This window comes from Pholcus phalangioides, unplaced genomic scaffold (assembly GCF_987345545.1).
Source record: "Pholcus phalangioides strain wild (caught in Gottingen) unplaced genomic scaffold, Ppha-v1.0 ptg000007l_1, whole genome shotgun sequence".
NCBI classification, from domain to species: domain Eukaryota; kingdom Metazoa; phylum Arthropoda; class Arachnida; order Araneae; family Pholcidae; genus Pholcus; species Pholcus phalangioides.
The window spans coordinates 51,483,757-51,498,429 of record NW_028301600.1 but is presented as its reverse complement, the minus strand read 5'-3'; positions in this window follow the sequence as shown (position 1 = coordinate 51,498,429).

Genomic DNA, 14,673 nt, shown 5'->3' with positions numbered 1-14,673 from the left:
CATGATACAGTCGAACATGGTAAATTTGAAGTCCAAAGTCACTGGAAAAAAATTTTAATTATCCAAAATTCTAATTATCGCATTAATCTATACTGGATCCGTAAAATGATTACAAATCGCGACTTAAACATCAACATTCACTGTTTCGAAACTGTTTCCCAATTTTGCTTATCATTCTTATGCTACAAGGAAATATTACTTTCATTATGGTATTGCAATTTGTACGTTCCATACTCAATGGCGACAAAAAAAATCCGATTTGGAATGTTACCCTCCGATCCATACGTTAAACAACATAATCGTATCAAGTGGTACACATTTTCGTTTCACTGCAACTGAACAATATTAAAATGGGCATTAAATTATCGAAAAAAAAGTAGAGGAGAAACAGAGCTTTCAAACTTCCATTTGTCTTTAAAGATTTGTTGTTTTACAATTTGACCGAAAAAAAGCAAAGGCTGACTTCTAGTAGAATTTTACTAAATTTGCCCACAAAAAATAATCGTGATTTTTCCCCCAACTTTGAATTATCAAAAAAAATCGAAAAAATTCTAATTAAACAAGAGCATTTAACATTATATTAGATCGAAAACTGAAAAGGAGTTCGTAAAAATTTGAATTACTCAAAATTCGAATTAACCAAGTTTTACTGTACATTGAAAAGAAGCTATATTACTTCAAACATATACCCCACAGAAATTGACATATATCTGTAAAGTCAATGTCTACAAATTATAAATGTTAATTTTGTAATTTCAGCTTTGCAGTAAAACTTTCTTATTTTTTTTTTTTTTTTGCAACTAAATATTTTCAACTGACTGAACTCTTAGAATTTTACTGATTTTTTTCTTCAAAGAGCATCCGATATATAGATTTACTGCTTTATAAAAGTATCGCGAACTTATAGTTATTGACGTGCTTATTTTTTTTCATTTTTCAGGTGACTGAGAAGGAAAGCGTTGGTTAAGAGAGAAATCGAAGCTATCAATCCTAATCCACCCAATCGTCGTTTGAAATGAATAGTAATGGATTTCAGCAGAAAATATTTTGCAGTTTTTACAGAAGAAATATGAGGAACATATAGTTTCTGGTAGTTAGCAACAAACCTCTCTTCCTTTTGACGACTTCATATTTTATTTTTTCCTAATCCACAATCAGTTCCCCGTTGTAAACCGTGTATGTGGAACTGCTGCACTCTGCCGTTGGTGGATTTGTGACTCACCTGCAATGTGTTATCCCCTGTGGTGGTGGTCATGTGGAACACATACTGATGTAATAAACGATTTGAAGGCATTCTTTTCGTTATTTGCGTATCTTTTCTTTGACTTGTGTACGTCAGCGCCACCTACCGGCTGTTTTTAGAAGTCCCCCCCCCCTGTCTTAAAAAAATTCCCGCGACCTAGCGATGCTAACCCTGCAAACCGTTTTTTATTTCGGTTATTTTTCCGGTTTTTATGAATTTTTAAAGTTTCTGCGGACTTTTTGCCCACCCTGTATATGCAGAAATACAAATCTACTGTCACCATTGTAAATAGGTGAACATAGTTTTTTACGTTTCAACTGTTATCCGAAATCTATGGATAATCTACATTTTCTACTATAACAGAAAAATGTTGCATACCTGCTCGCAGAAAAATTTAACAAATGTGTTGCAGAAAAATAAGATAAAATAATATAAAAATGGAGGTATGAGAGATAATTTTTATGCAAGAATTATCCGATGGTCATTTAATTCACGTAACCTTTATATCATCTGACGATACTGGGTGCATTCGCAAAAGAGTTGCGTAACGAAATACTTGAAACGCTTGTACCTTAGAAAGTGTTCAAAATATATCAGTGTTTCAGATGTCTGCAGGTAGATCTCGTTAACCGAAATCCAAAAATACACACTACTCTGGTTTTATATATAATATCTCTTCCAGTCTGGGCACCAGACTGGAAGTCCCGCTTTTGTAACGAAATTGCTTCACGCTATATCTCGAGAGGTTCGCAAACGCAAATAAAAAGCAATGGTGTCGTCTGATGGGCATTGCTAAGACAAATCCAATGACACCACTGTGGTTTCAGTATCTCTTTCGGATTGGGCACTAGGCTCACACCCGCTTGCTTAATAAAATTGTTTTATGCTATATCTCAAGACATTCTTAACGTAAATAGACAACATTGGTATAGTTTGTTAGCTATTTTAAAGACTAGTCCGATGATATCAATTTCATTATATCATTACCTATCGCGCTATTCAGGGCACAAAAAACGTATTCACGTCGAAACCCGCGGTCGTGTCTTTGACACAGCCTACCGCAATTTTTCAGGAAAATTTTTTTTCCCACACATCATTGTATATGCACACAATTACTAATTAAAGACCAGGGCCTAAATTTTATATTCAATTCCGAACAGCTTTTCTTCCATGTACATCACCGAAAGGTTAATATACATTAACAATTTTTCTGTAGAAGTAATGTGCTATATTGTGTGTATATATATGAAACGTGTCGAGGGCCACTTGAGTTATCTGGAAATGTAACTCGATCTACTCAGGTAACCTGAAAGTGTTCTACGGGCAATCTGAGTCATCTGGAAATGTGGCACGAGTCGCTAGTGTGATTTTGAATTGTATCGCTGGCAGTCACCTGAGTGTTATCTGAAAATGTATCGCGAGTTTCTCGGGTGATCTGACAGTGCGAAACGGACCACTTGAGGGAATCTGGAAATGTGCCAAAAACCACTTAAGTGATTCATAAAAATGCAGCGGGCCTCTCAAGTGAACTGCAAATGTGTCGCCGGCCGGTTAAGAGATCTCAAAGTGTGTTGCGAGCCACTCGAGTGATTTTGAAGCGTGCCGCTGGCCACTCGAGGGATCTGGAAATGTGCTGATCAGCCACTTGAATAATTTACAAATGCACCACGTGCACTTAAGTAAAATGGAGATGTACCACAGATCAATCAAGTAATTTGGAAATGTACCACAGATCAATCACGTAATTTGGAAATGTACCACAGATTAATCAAGTAATTTGGAAATGTGTATGGGGTAGCTTAAATGATCTGGGTATGCGTCGCGGCCATCGAAATAATCTGGAAATGCATCGTGAGCCATTGAACTAATCTGGAAATGCATAGCGATCCCCTAAGCAAATCTGGAAATGTGCCACAGTCAGCTCAAGTGAATTGATATTCTTTCATGGGCTACTTGAGTGGTTTGGTTATTTGTCGCAGGCTACATCGGATGACTCTGAGGGCGGCCACATTTGAACAGTGAGTCAGGGGTAAAACATGTATATCTTGGGGCCTTATCTCTTTCCACTAGTTCACTAAATACCTTCGTGTTAGGGATGATTCTGAGGATGATCAAATAGAATTCAAACTCATCACACACCTTTGAACATACTTTGATATAGTAAAGCGATCTGGGCTACATCTAGCGTCATTGTTGTACGAATGATACGAAATATCTGTGAAAACTGACATGTCGTGTGTAAAATGGGTTCATTCTAGTTTTAGATGTTTTTTAACAGTGATGTGTTAAACATTACATTTTGAATGATCAGGAGATCATGGAAAATACTAACCCACAAGAAAGTTGTGTATAAAGCGGGCATTTCGTCCGTTTTCGCATATTGGTTATTTTGGAAGATAAAAGTTTTGCTTATAAAATATATCTGGAAATTACCATAATTTTTTGAATCCTTGGAAATCCTTGGATTTTTTTTATAGGGTGAAAATATTTAATTTTCTTTTTTAACGCGGATTATACACCTCTGCGCATTATCTGCAGATTTTTTTTCTAATAAATTTTAATTGAAATAAATATTTTTATAAAAATTAATTGAAAAATATATTTCTTTAAAACTTAATTTTAAAAAAATAAATTTTTTCAAAGATAGAGGGGAGTAGACATTTTTCTTTACAAACACCTGAACAAAACACCTTCCGTTTCTTAAAATTTCAGTATTGGTTAATGAAATTTTGCTTATGCGGTTCATACGATAAGCATTTTTATTTTTGTTAAAGTAGCGAAATTCGCATCTGCGAATTATACGCCGGAAATTTAGGTACCGTAAACCCAGGCTACTTTGTCCTGGGACCCTTCTTTTGCCCAAAGCGATAAAATAATGAAACGTACTCTAATTACTGTAGAAAAAAATATCGGTACTGTTTTTTGTAGTGTCTTCTAAGCAGCAATACTAAGTAAGGCAAACTGAGTACATTGCTTAGTTCACAAATGGCCGACTAGGCAGCAACAGTGGTTTTTTATGATGGGATTACACGTAGTTTTTTAATGTTTGAAACTCTCATCTGCGGTGGTTGTAATCCTGCTTTGACAAGTTATATAGGTGCCCAATTAGAAACGCAATTTAATGCTTCTAACTGTAATATAATTAAAATGTCGTTTAGTATTTCATTTTTTTCGAAAACATTAATTGAAAATTTAAGCTCTTTTAAAACTTCAAAAATACGCCCTACTTTAACCCAACATTTTGATGGGTCAAATTTTGATGGGATTTTTGCAAATATTCGTGACTTGTTTGTGAATTCACTTGAAAACATAATTATGCATTGGATAACTATGTTTATTTCTCAAATGTCTATCCTATTTCAAGTTTTTCTTTCTAGACTGGAAAGATGGCGTATAAATACAATTGTTAGCCTGGAAGTCGAAGTTATGCAGACTTCATGTTTAAAACAGTTTATATGCAATAAAATCTGTGAAACTTTTGTAAAAATGTAGTTTTAATCTAGATACACATTAGACTCTCGAATTACGCATCGTTCAATTACCACCCCCACTGGATTATCCGACACAGACCCTAATACGATGGAGTGTAAACTAAGGGATAATTAACAAAATTCGGTTATGTCAGGAAAAAGTACTCGACAGAAAAGTTATTACACATATACACTATTTTGGATGAATATTTTACATTGCAAAAACAAAAACTAAAATTTAATTTCCTCTTTTTTCTTCTTAAATACTGCATATAGATGCACAATAACAATCGTCATACATTCCTGTAATTTATTTTCCACGTAAAAATACGAGAAAGAACCATTTCGAAAAAACTTGCTGTGTCGTGTGATATGAGCCCGTAACATTGAAACAGGCAAATTTTCCAGACTTCCTTCAATAAAATCCTCTGCTATTTCATATTTTTATGCTTTCTTTATCATATTCTGAGTTTAATATAAGCACAAATTTATTTTTCTCTATACAATATAGAAAATCACAAACACTGAAATATATTTGCTGAATTCAACAACAAACAAAAAGTTCATTACGTGATTATCAAAAAAAAAAACGAACAATACAAGTTTTTGTGAAGTTTTACATGTTTTTAATTTCGAGTATGATCTGAAGTGCTATCTTCTGTAATTTGTATCTATTTCCCATGCTTTGTTATAAATATAAAATATGACAAACTGTTCGTAAAGAATACATTCGACCAGCGTATCATCTCAGATCATTTTCCTTATACTTGTCTGTCTTTTTTATGAGGTCACTAATTCACAGCTTGTATAAAAGCAAAACTGTTACCAAATCAAGGAAAAAAATGCACGTGATTGTGGTTAATCCGAAGAAATGTTTTTTTTAAACAAAAGAAACAATAAAAATATACGTACTAATTTTAAGTTACCTTCTTTGCGTCAATCGCCGAACAAGTTTACGCATACAAAATTTTTGGAAACATGTTATCTGATTTTGACAAAGTTATACAACACTGACTAAAGGAAATATAGCAACACAACGTCTTTTTATATTCTACCGTTAAGTATTTGATATCATGGGAAAAATAAATAAATAAAAGAAATTTCTTCTATTGTATTTTTCGTATTCGATGCGATTTGGTGTGAACAACAAAAATAATGAGGGAATTGAGAAAATCGATTTAATATTATACAAAAACAAAATTACGTTGATTTCCGTCTCGTCAAACAATTATTATACACGTGACCTTACCAGGTTCGTTTTATTAGTGCGAGCCATTCACAAGTTTTGTCCATATCATTTAGGTTTTACGTTACAGCCCAATGAAGAAATTGCCTAACTACTTCTTCAGAGAATATGATACACACGCATCAGTTGTAAACTGCTGCACCGCTCTCTATGGGTATAATATACTCGTATTTATAAATACGAGTATATTATACCCATATATTCGAATAAATTTCATGTATGTACAAAATGAGGGGATAATTTATCTGTAAATTTCAGTGGGCTTATATCTTGGTTGAACAAAATATTCATCGCTTCGAGAACCACTTTTGTTTGTTTTGCTTTCAAATATGGGTGGAGATACGGGAGTCATAGGAATGGTATCGTCCCACCCCTAAAAATCAAAGATATTTGTGGGTAACCTGCTGTTGGTTGCCTGGATTCTGAATCATCTAACGGTGATTCAGAATCCAGGGGACAATCTTTAAGGGTTGATACAAAACACCTGAACAACCTTTTCTCGTCATGGAATGTGTGGTCCAATATGAAAGGTTGAGTGCCTAATTTTAGGTATGAGGTCCCCAAAGGTTCTAATGGGAATTGCGTACACAATGCCCAAGATGGACCCACAAAAAGAAATCGAGAGAGAAGGACAGTTCGTGGGAGATAGGTGCCATGTAATGGGCTTTCTATATTCAATAGGAAGGAGTAGAAACGTTTTTAGAATTTAGAATTTCCCTGTAAAAAAAGCCACAAAAGTATTTTGGAATCATATGCTGCACCTTTCACATCAGATTAAAGTTGAACTTTTATTTCTGCGAGGACCATCAACGTCCTGCTGCGCCGAAGAATGACAACTGATACAATGACTTGCAATAGATTTTACGTTAGACTATAAAGCATCACGAATAGGCTTACCGCATTACAACCCTTGCACCCTGAGATAGTTGATAGCACGTCTCGCAGTAAATCCGTTGAAAAAATATATTATTTGATACTAGTGAAGTGCTACTGTGTACTATATAATTATAGTATGTATTAAGAAGCACCTCTAACGCATATACAATTGTGTTTTGACCACGCGTTCCATGACAAAAAATGCTGGTTTACGTGCCTTAATCACCTCTTAAAGTTTTTCCCATGAATTTATATATAGAATCACCATGTTGAGCTATGACGAGAGCACGAGACCATGTTGCTAATATAGTATTACGAAGGTTTTTAACAGCTGGTTATCATGTTTACCAACGACGCTTGGGTATTATTCATAATCACCGATAACAGGGTGATAAATTTAGGGAAATTTAACAAACGTACCAAAATGGTCGGCGATTATGTATAACAACCGGATTTATCACACTTACCTTAACATATACAATCAATACTCTATAAAATTGCAATTATACACATAAGTAGTATTCGGAGCTTGAAACACATTGGATTTAAACTGCTGATAAAGTAAATGAGAATTAATAATAATTGTATACCGTCTTTTCTAAATATTTCCTGTAAGATCAAACGTATCTTATGGGAAGTAGACATTCTTATTTTGCGAATTTTGCTTTATCTACTCTACAATTTTTTATAGACCAGCGTGTGTGGATACGTTTTGGTACTTATGATATATACTAGAAAAAAAGTGAATAATATAAGCTGTTATATGGTTTTTTTTCGCAACTTCATTCATTGTCTGTTTTGGCAATGCGTAACTAGGGGACGTCAAAATTTCCGTTGACTTTCTTTTGTACCATGACAGCTTGCCAACTGACTTACTTAGCGTGCGATTCTAGCAATAGGTTGGTAAACACAAGGAGCTAAAAGTTAGAATTCGTGCGCCAGGCGGAAAAGCCATTCACGCCCTCATGACCGAATTCCAAAATTGCGATCCGATTTGTACCGTTTAGTTATTATATTCAGGGGATAATTCTATGGGATCAAAATAACTTGAAGAGTGGACTTTAGGATGGTATATAAAATATTATTTTTTCAACACGCGACAAAAAAAAAACACTCAAATATCATGAATGGTATTTTACTTTGGAAACATTTCCATAATAGAACTGTATATTATTTTATGGTTTTATTTGCGAAAACCGCACACGTTCACAATCAAATACAAACATATACAAAAGGAAAACAATACAACGGGAATTAATCATAAAACTCTGTTCAGTTGTTATGGACCTATTCGGTTCTTTCTGAAGCTTGAAATAATTTTTTTTTTCATTATAGCACACAAAATTACTCATAGTTTTATTTCAGATTTTTTAGAAAATAGTAGATATATTTTATCTTGGGTGCCTATTTATGTCTTCAATGGATGTTCAAAGTTTGATATGCAATTCGCTAATATAAAAATTTCTTCCTTCAAACGTTTATTTATTTTCACGGATGAATTTTTTCCGAATTTATTATAAATAGCTTATCCCAGGTATTTTATACTTGTTTGAATGAGGTATTTATTTGTTTTTGGCGTGAAAGATTGAGGTATTAAATTACATTTTTTAAAAATATGAAATTTTTTGCAAATGACTTTTCGGAGTGGGATCTATAGTTTAATAACTGTACATTTTTGCACACAGGGGCTATGTAAAAAGTTAATTTCTTAAATTTTAATGTATACTACCCCTCAAACAAATTCGGAGATTTTAAGTAACTGTACTTCATTTGAAAAGTTTTTTTGTGATTGAAACTACGTTTCTCTAAAAGTCATCGATTGCAGAGATATCTACTGTGCAAACAATTTGGGACAGCCTGTATGAATCCGTAAGTACATCACAGTATTTTTTTTTTTTTATCAATGTTGTTTTTATTGTGAGTGTTATAACGAGGATATGCTCAGCATGTTTCTTTCGTTTTGTTTCCTGCATATGAGTTGTAGTTTGTCTTTTTTTCTGTATTTTAATGAGAATAGCGTATAGTTTCACTTTTTCAAGGACTGTGCGCAAACATCAAATAAGTTGCGGGAATTTACGACCACCTATGAGGAAGTGATTAAGAATGTTTTTCCCAGTTCTTGAAATCAACCATTTTTTTCCCTTGACCGAAAGCTATTATATCATACCGTTGTATTCAAATCGTTATATTTAGTACCACGCAATTCTGAGAAATTTTTTCATAGTGCTCTACAATTTATAATTTGTGAAATACCTGCGTTAGATCAAAAACACATACAGGGTGTCTGGAAAATCACTAATTTTAAAGGTTAACAGCGAAAATACTATTAGTGATAGAAAAGTGCTTTTTTGCGGCATTTTTATCGGAAACTCAATAAATTTTGAACCGTGCGGAATTTATAAATTAATTGCTCGTTTTGTCAATAATTGGAAAGCGATCTCGGGAATGTTTAACCATTTCACTACCACATTGTGAAAAAGTTATATAAATACCATGTAAATTTTTTAGTAGATAATTTTAATTCTAATTAAAGCCTAAAAACAATAAAAAATGTTTTTTTTTCAAAAAAATTATTAAGTCACGACAAATTGATTGATTAACCTGTTACTTGAAAGTTTCATCTCTGCACTATACGCTTACAATAAAAATGAAAAATACCAATTCAAATATGTCTAATAATACATAATAAAATTATTTTTTTTTTGTTTTGCCACAAAGAAAGCCACAATTTGTTTTATACATTTTTTAGGGAACATTTTGTAAAAGCAAAGCAGTGTTTTACTGCATTACATTTCTGTATAATACACTTTTTACAGGGACGGAACATCTAACTTAATTATATTAATTATCATTAGAGCCCGGATTATATGTAAATGCATTTGCATATTATGGTCATTTTTAGCGTTAATGCATATAAATGATTTATTGACAAAGAATTTTCAGAATAAGTGCATATTTTTGAAAATTTATTTAGGCTCACTTTTTTTTTATAATTTTTCAAATCACAATATTGTTCATAATATCGTTTATTTCCACTAGTGGGATTCAGTGAATTAATAGAGATGTTTGTAATATTGTATTTCCAAAATATCAACCGTTTTATTCTAAGACCGGAATTACACTATAAAAGTTTGATAAAAGATCTTTTACAAAGTCTGAAAAGAACAACAAATGAGCCTATTGCTTACATTCGCTCGAATGTAACCGATGCGATTATTGGTTGTTTTTTCAAGTTTTATAAATGAACTATTATGAAACTTTTATAGTATAATGCCGGCCTAACAAAAGAATTTCGACAACATTTCTAAAAAAATTCAATAATTTTGGAATGCCTCTAAAAATAGCCTATAAGGCTGGGATTACACTATAAAAGTTTAATAGTAGTTCATTTATAAAACTTGAAAAATGCAACCAATAAACGTATAATTACATTCCCCTGATTGTAACCAATGCGCGTATTGGTTGCATTTTTCAATTTTTATAAAAGAACTTTTATCTAACTTTTATAGTGTAATACCGGCCTTAGGCCAGAATTTGCACTATAAAAGTTTGACAAAAAATCTTTTACAAAACTTAAAATAAAATAACCAATGCGCTTATCGGTGATTTTTCAAGTTTTGTAAAAGATGTTTTACCAAACTATTATAGTGTAATCCTGGCCTTACTGGTAATATATATATGTATGTATGTATATAACCGGTTATTATGCATGCTTAGCAATCATCTTGGTAAGTTTCATAAATTTTCACTTTTACCAGCAAATATGCATAATACACTCATGTCCATAAATTAAGGATAATTCAGAATCACACGGAAATCGAAATCTAAAGTAAAAATTTCACCTGTAGAATTGTCACACACATCTGCAAGAATGCTATGCAAATTTCAGTAAGCCACCAGATGATGCCGATAGTACGTCACAATGACGAGAGTGTAAGAGGGGGTATATAAGGAATGGTGGCAAAGAAGTAAAATTGTTCACAAGAGTTCTGTAAGGCGCTCAGTGCCATAAGCGAATAGTTATGACACAGAGGACGCATGTGGATGATTTTTTACGTGGTAGAATTATCGGCCGCCTGGAATGTGGGCGTACTCAGATGGAAGTATCCGAGGAACTTGGAATTGCCCAAAGTGTCATCTCTAGGCTTTGGCAACGATTCCAAGATAACGGAAATGTCAGTAGACGTTACAGTACAGGTCGCCCCCGAGTTACAACGAGGAATGAAGACCGGTATTTGGCAGTAACTGCCAAAAGAAGCAGACGGAGCACAGCATCCGACCTGTCTCGTCAGCTATCTGCAGCCACGGGTACCACAGTTTCAAGGCAAACCGTGTACAGACGTTTGGAAGATATTGGTCTATATGCTCGCAGCCCGTCAACCACCTCCTACATGTGTACCGGAACTTCGGAGAGCATTGCTTGCTGAGTGGAGTGATCTTCCCCAAGATCAGATCGATAATTTGATACTCAGCATGCCTAGGCGTTGTACGGACTGTATTTCATCGCATGGGAGACATACAATGTATTAACCACCATACCAACCATGTAATAGTAAGTTTTTGTAAAGGAGATATTTTTTCGAAAAATCGTCGCAAAAATCGTAGTTTTTATGAATGGTATCATACATACACCATCGTTTTTGTTCTTTATCTTTTGTTTAATAAATGGGCTTTATGAATAAGTAACGTTTGTTTTGTTTCTGAACCTTTATTTGCCGGAGCTGGCATTATCCTCAATTTATGGACATGAGTGTAAACCAAGTGTCGTTGGTAAATTTAATAAGTCCGGGGTTCACGAACTGTACTCCGCCAAAGATTATTTGGTGCGAAGAGATTAGAAAGTGAATAAATCATTTTTCAAAATATTCGAAAATTCACATTTATTCCAAGTTAAAGCTGGTAGGTAAAATAATGTTATTTTTAATACATATATAATTAAATATATCGGATCAAATATATCGGAAGTATCATTTTTGCACTAAATTGCATTTCTCCAGCCAGTGGGTGAAAAACTGCGAGGGTATTTTCGGAATGGGCCCACACGTTAAGACGGCCCTGCACCATACATCAACATTGATCTTTGCACTTTTATATATCTACAATTTTTCACACCACTTCTTGAAAGAATTCTGAAGTTATTCAGCTGAAAATCTGTTCAGAGTGTCAACCATTCCACTAACCGCTGTTGGTACATTTGGAAATCATATTTGTCATAAAGGTTCCTAAAAATTTCTCCAAAATTCCAAAATACCAAGTTCTAAGGGCATTGTGGGGCCATAGTTCAGACGGCAATCAACGAAAACCTGACTTCCCCCTTTGCTCCAGAAATTTATTGAGCAGAGTTGGCTATAGTCCACTTCTTAATACAATAGAACCTCTCGATAACGGACACCCATGGGACCAAAGCTTTTGTCCGCTAAAGGGGAGGTGCGATGTGCAGTGTAACCTCGTTTATACGACTTTCACACTTATACGACGTTCGGCTTCGGTCGCAATTTGTTCCCATAAATGTTAATGTTGAACTGTATATGTTACTGAGTGTATAAAAGTGAACACCGGTGCGGTGATTATGCATAACCACCAACTGTCTCAATAAAGTTAGATTTGAAATGTCACTAAATCTCTACCACGTTCACCTGGCTTCATTCCCAAATAAAAATGGGAAGTTTGATAAATATGGAAAATTTCATCATCTTTCTTCTCATCACTAAGCCAATTAATTATTTTTACCCGGACATGATACGCGCACTATACATATTTTGCAATAAACATTGAATTAAATTAAAATAAGTGTGAAGAAAATAAAAACATTCGTAACAACATTACTAATCTTGTGATGTTGGCTTTCTTCAAACGTATCAGCATGTGCAAACAAAACTAACATTCGGAATCACCATCTTGGACCATAGTCATGTGCAGTTAATCAGCTACTTGATTGCTGGATTATCAAACCAATACGAGCTTAGTATTATACATAATCACCGTTGAATTTTATAGTCTCGATTAATGAACAAAAATTAATAAATTAGAATTTTGAAAAAAAAAATTAAGATTTCCCCTGCGTTTACTGTCCGCTATCGAGTGTCTGCTAACGTTCCATGAAATACATTAAAGCCCTATTCCACGGGATCGAGGATCAAAAAAGTGCCCGCTAACGGAAGGTGTCCGTTAGTTGAGGTTCCACTGTAACATTCTCAGGCAAAGAACTTTATCCTGGTGAGGGATGGCAGGTGCTGCTCGAGAATTTCAAAATGAGATAACCATTTGCTTCAGTTTTATTTGATTTTTTTTAGACCTATTCCGATTTTAAGAATTGATGTATGGTATGCTAGAATCACGATTTCACACACACATCGTCTTTGACGAATTAGAAAAATATTTTTAATTTCCTCTGTGGAATTTTTTTCTTTACAATAAACTGGCGCGCGCGTAACTTTGAGAATTTAAATATTTTTCACACATGAAAGCGGTATAAATGACTATATATATATATAGAGAGAGAGCGATGTAATTACTAATATCTCTCGATGAATTGCTTTCTTATCGAAGAAAGTTACGACGTAGATTCACTAAGAAGGAGCTTTTTGAAATTCGACCCCTATGGGGTCATAAGGTGGCTCAAATGTTACATAGAGAAATCCCACCGAGTCTAAACCACTGAAGCTACAGATAGGTTTTATTTCATGATGTAAAGATTCACTAATGAAGAATTCACTGATGAATTCACTTCAAATTCACTGATGAATTCACTTTAAATTCACTGATGAATTCACTTTAAATTCACTGATGAATTCACTTCAAATTCACTGATGAATTCACTGATGAGTTCACTTCAAATCCACTGATGAATTCACTGATGAGTTCACTTCAAATCCACTGATGAATTCACTGATGAGTTCACTTCAAATCCACTGATGAATTCACTTCAAATTCACTGATGAGTTCACTTCAAATCCACTGATGAATTCACTTCAAATTCACTGATGAGTTCACTTCAAAGTCACTGATGAGTTCACTTCAAAGTCACTGATGAATTCACTTTATTTTTATGACCCAAAAATCCTGAAAATATGCAAGCATTTATAACCTAAAAAACAAAACTGTGACGTTAAAATTTAAAAACATGACCTTATAATTTTAGTATTATTTCACCTCTTCTTTTTCAGTTATTGCTTCTTATCAAGTTGAAAAAATAAACCAAAAATTCATCAATTTGCTTTTTTTTGAATTGAAGTTCTCTCACAAAACTCAAATGAAAAACAAGCCTACCTTATGCACAATAACTGTTCTTTAATATGTTCTGTATGCACTGACTTGCACTGAATTTTATGAGATGTACTTTCAAGTGTTTAAAAAAACAGCTATTGTTCAGTTTCTTCTAAGAAATATTTGAGGGAACTAATGTGCTTTGCAAAGGTTTTTTAAAATTTCGGGAAAAATTACCAGATGGAGAAATATTTTAAGAAAGCTTGTCATAATGCTGAAACATGGCAACCGAACAAAGTGGCTGCTGCTACTATAGAAATGCATTTTTTTCCAAAAACAAGAAAACACAAGGATTCATCTCTTTCGTGAGTGTATACTATATCTCTGATGAAAATCCCTACATTTCGGTGATAAAATTACCATTAAGCGATCCTATTGCTAAAAAATTCCTTAAACATGCCCAATAGTTTGAAAATGCTTAAAATATGACAAAAAGCTTGAAAATGCCGAAAATATGACGTCATAAAAATCAGAGTCACAGTTATGAAATAAGCAATGCCGTCTTAGCCCCATCGACCTCCCCGGGCAGAAGACATACCGAGTCTTTACATAGCTCGAAATATCTACCTACC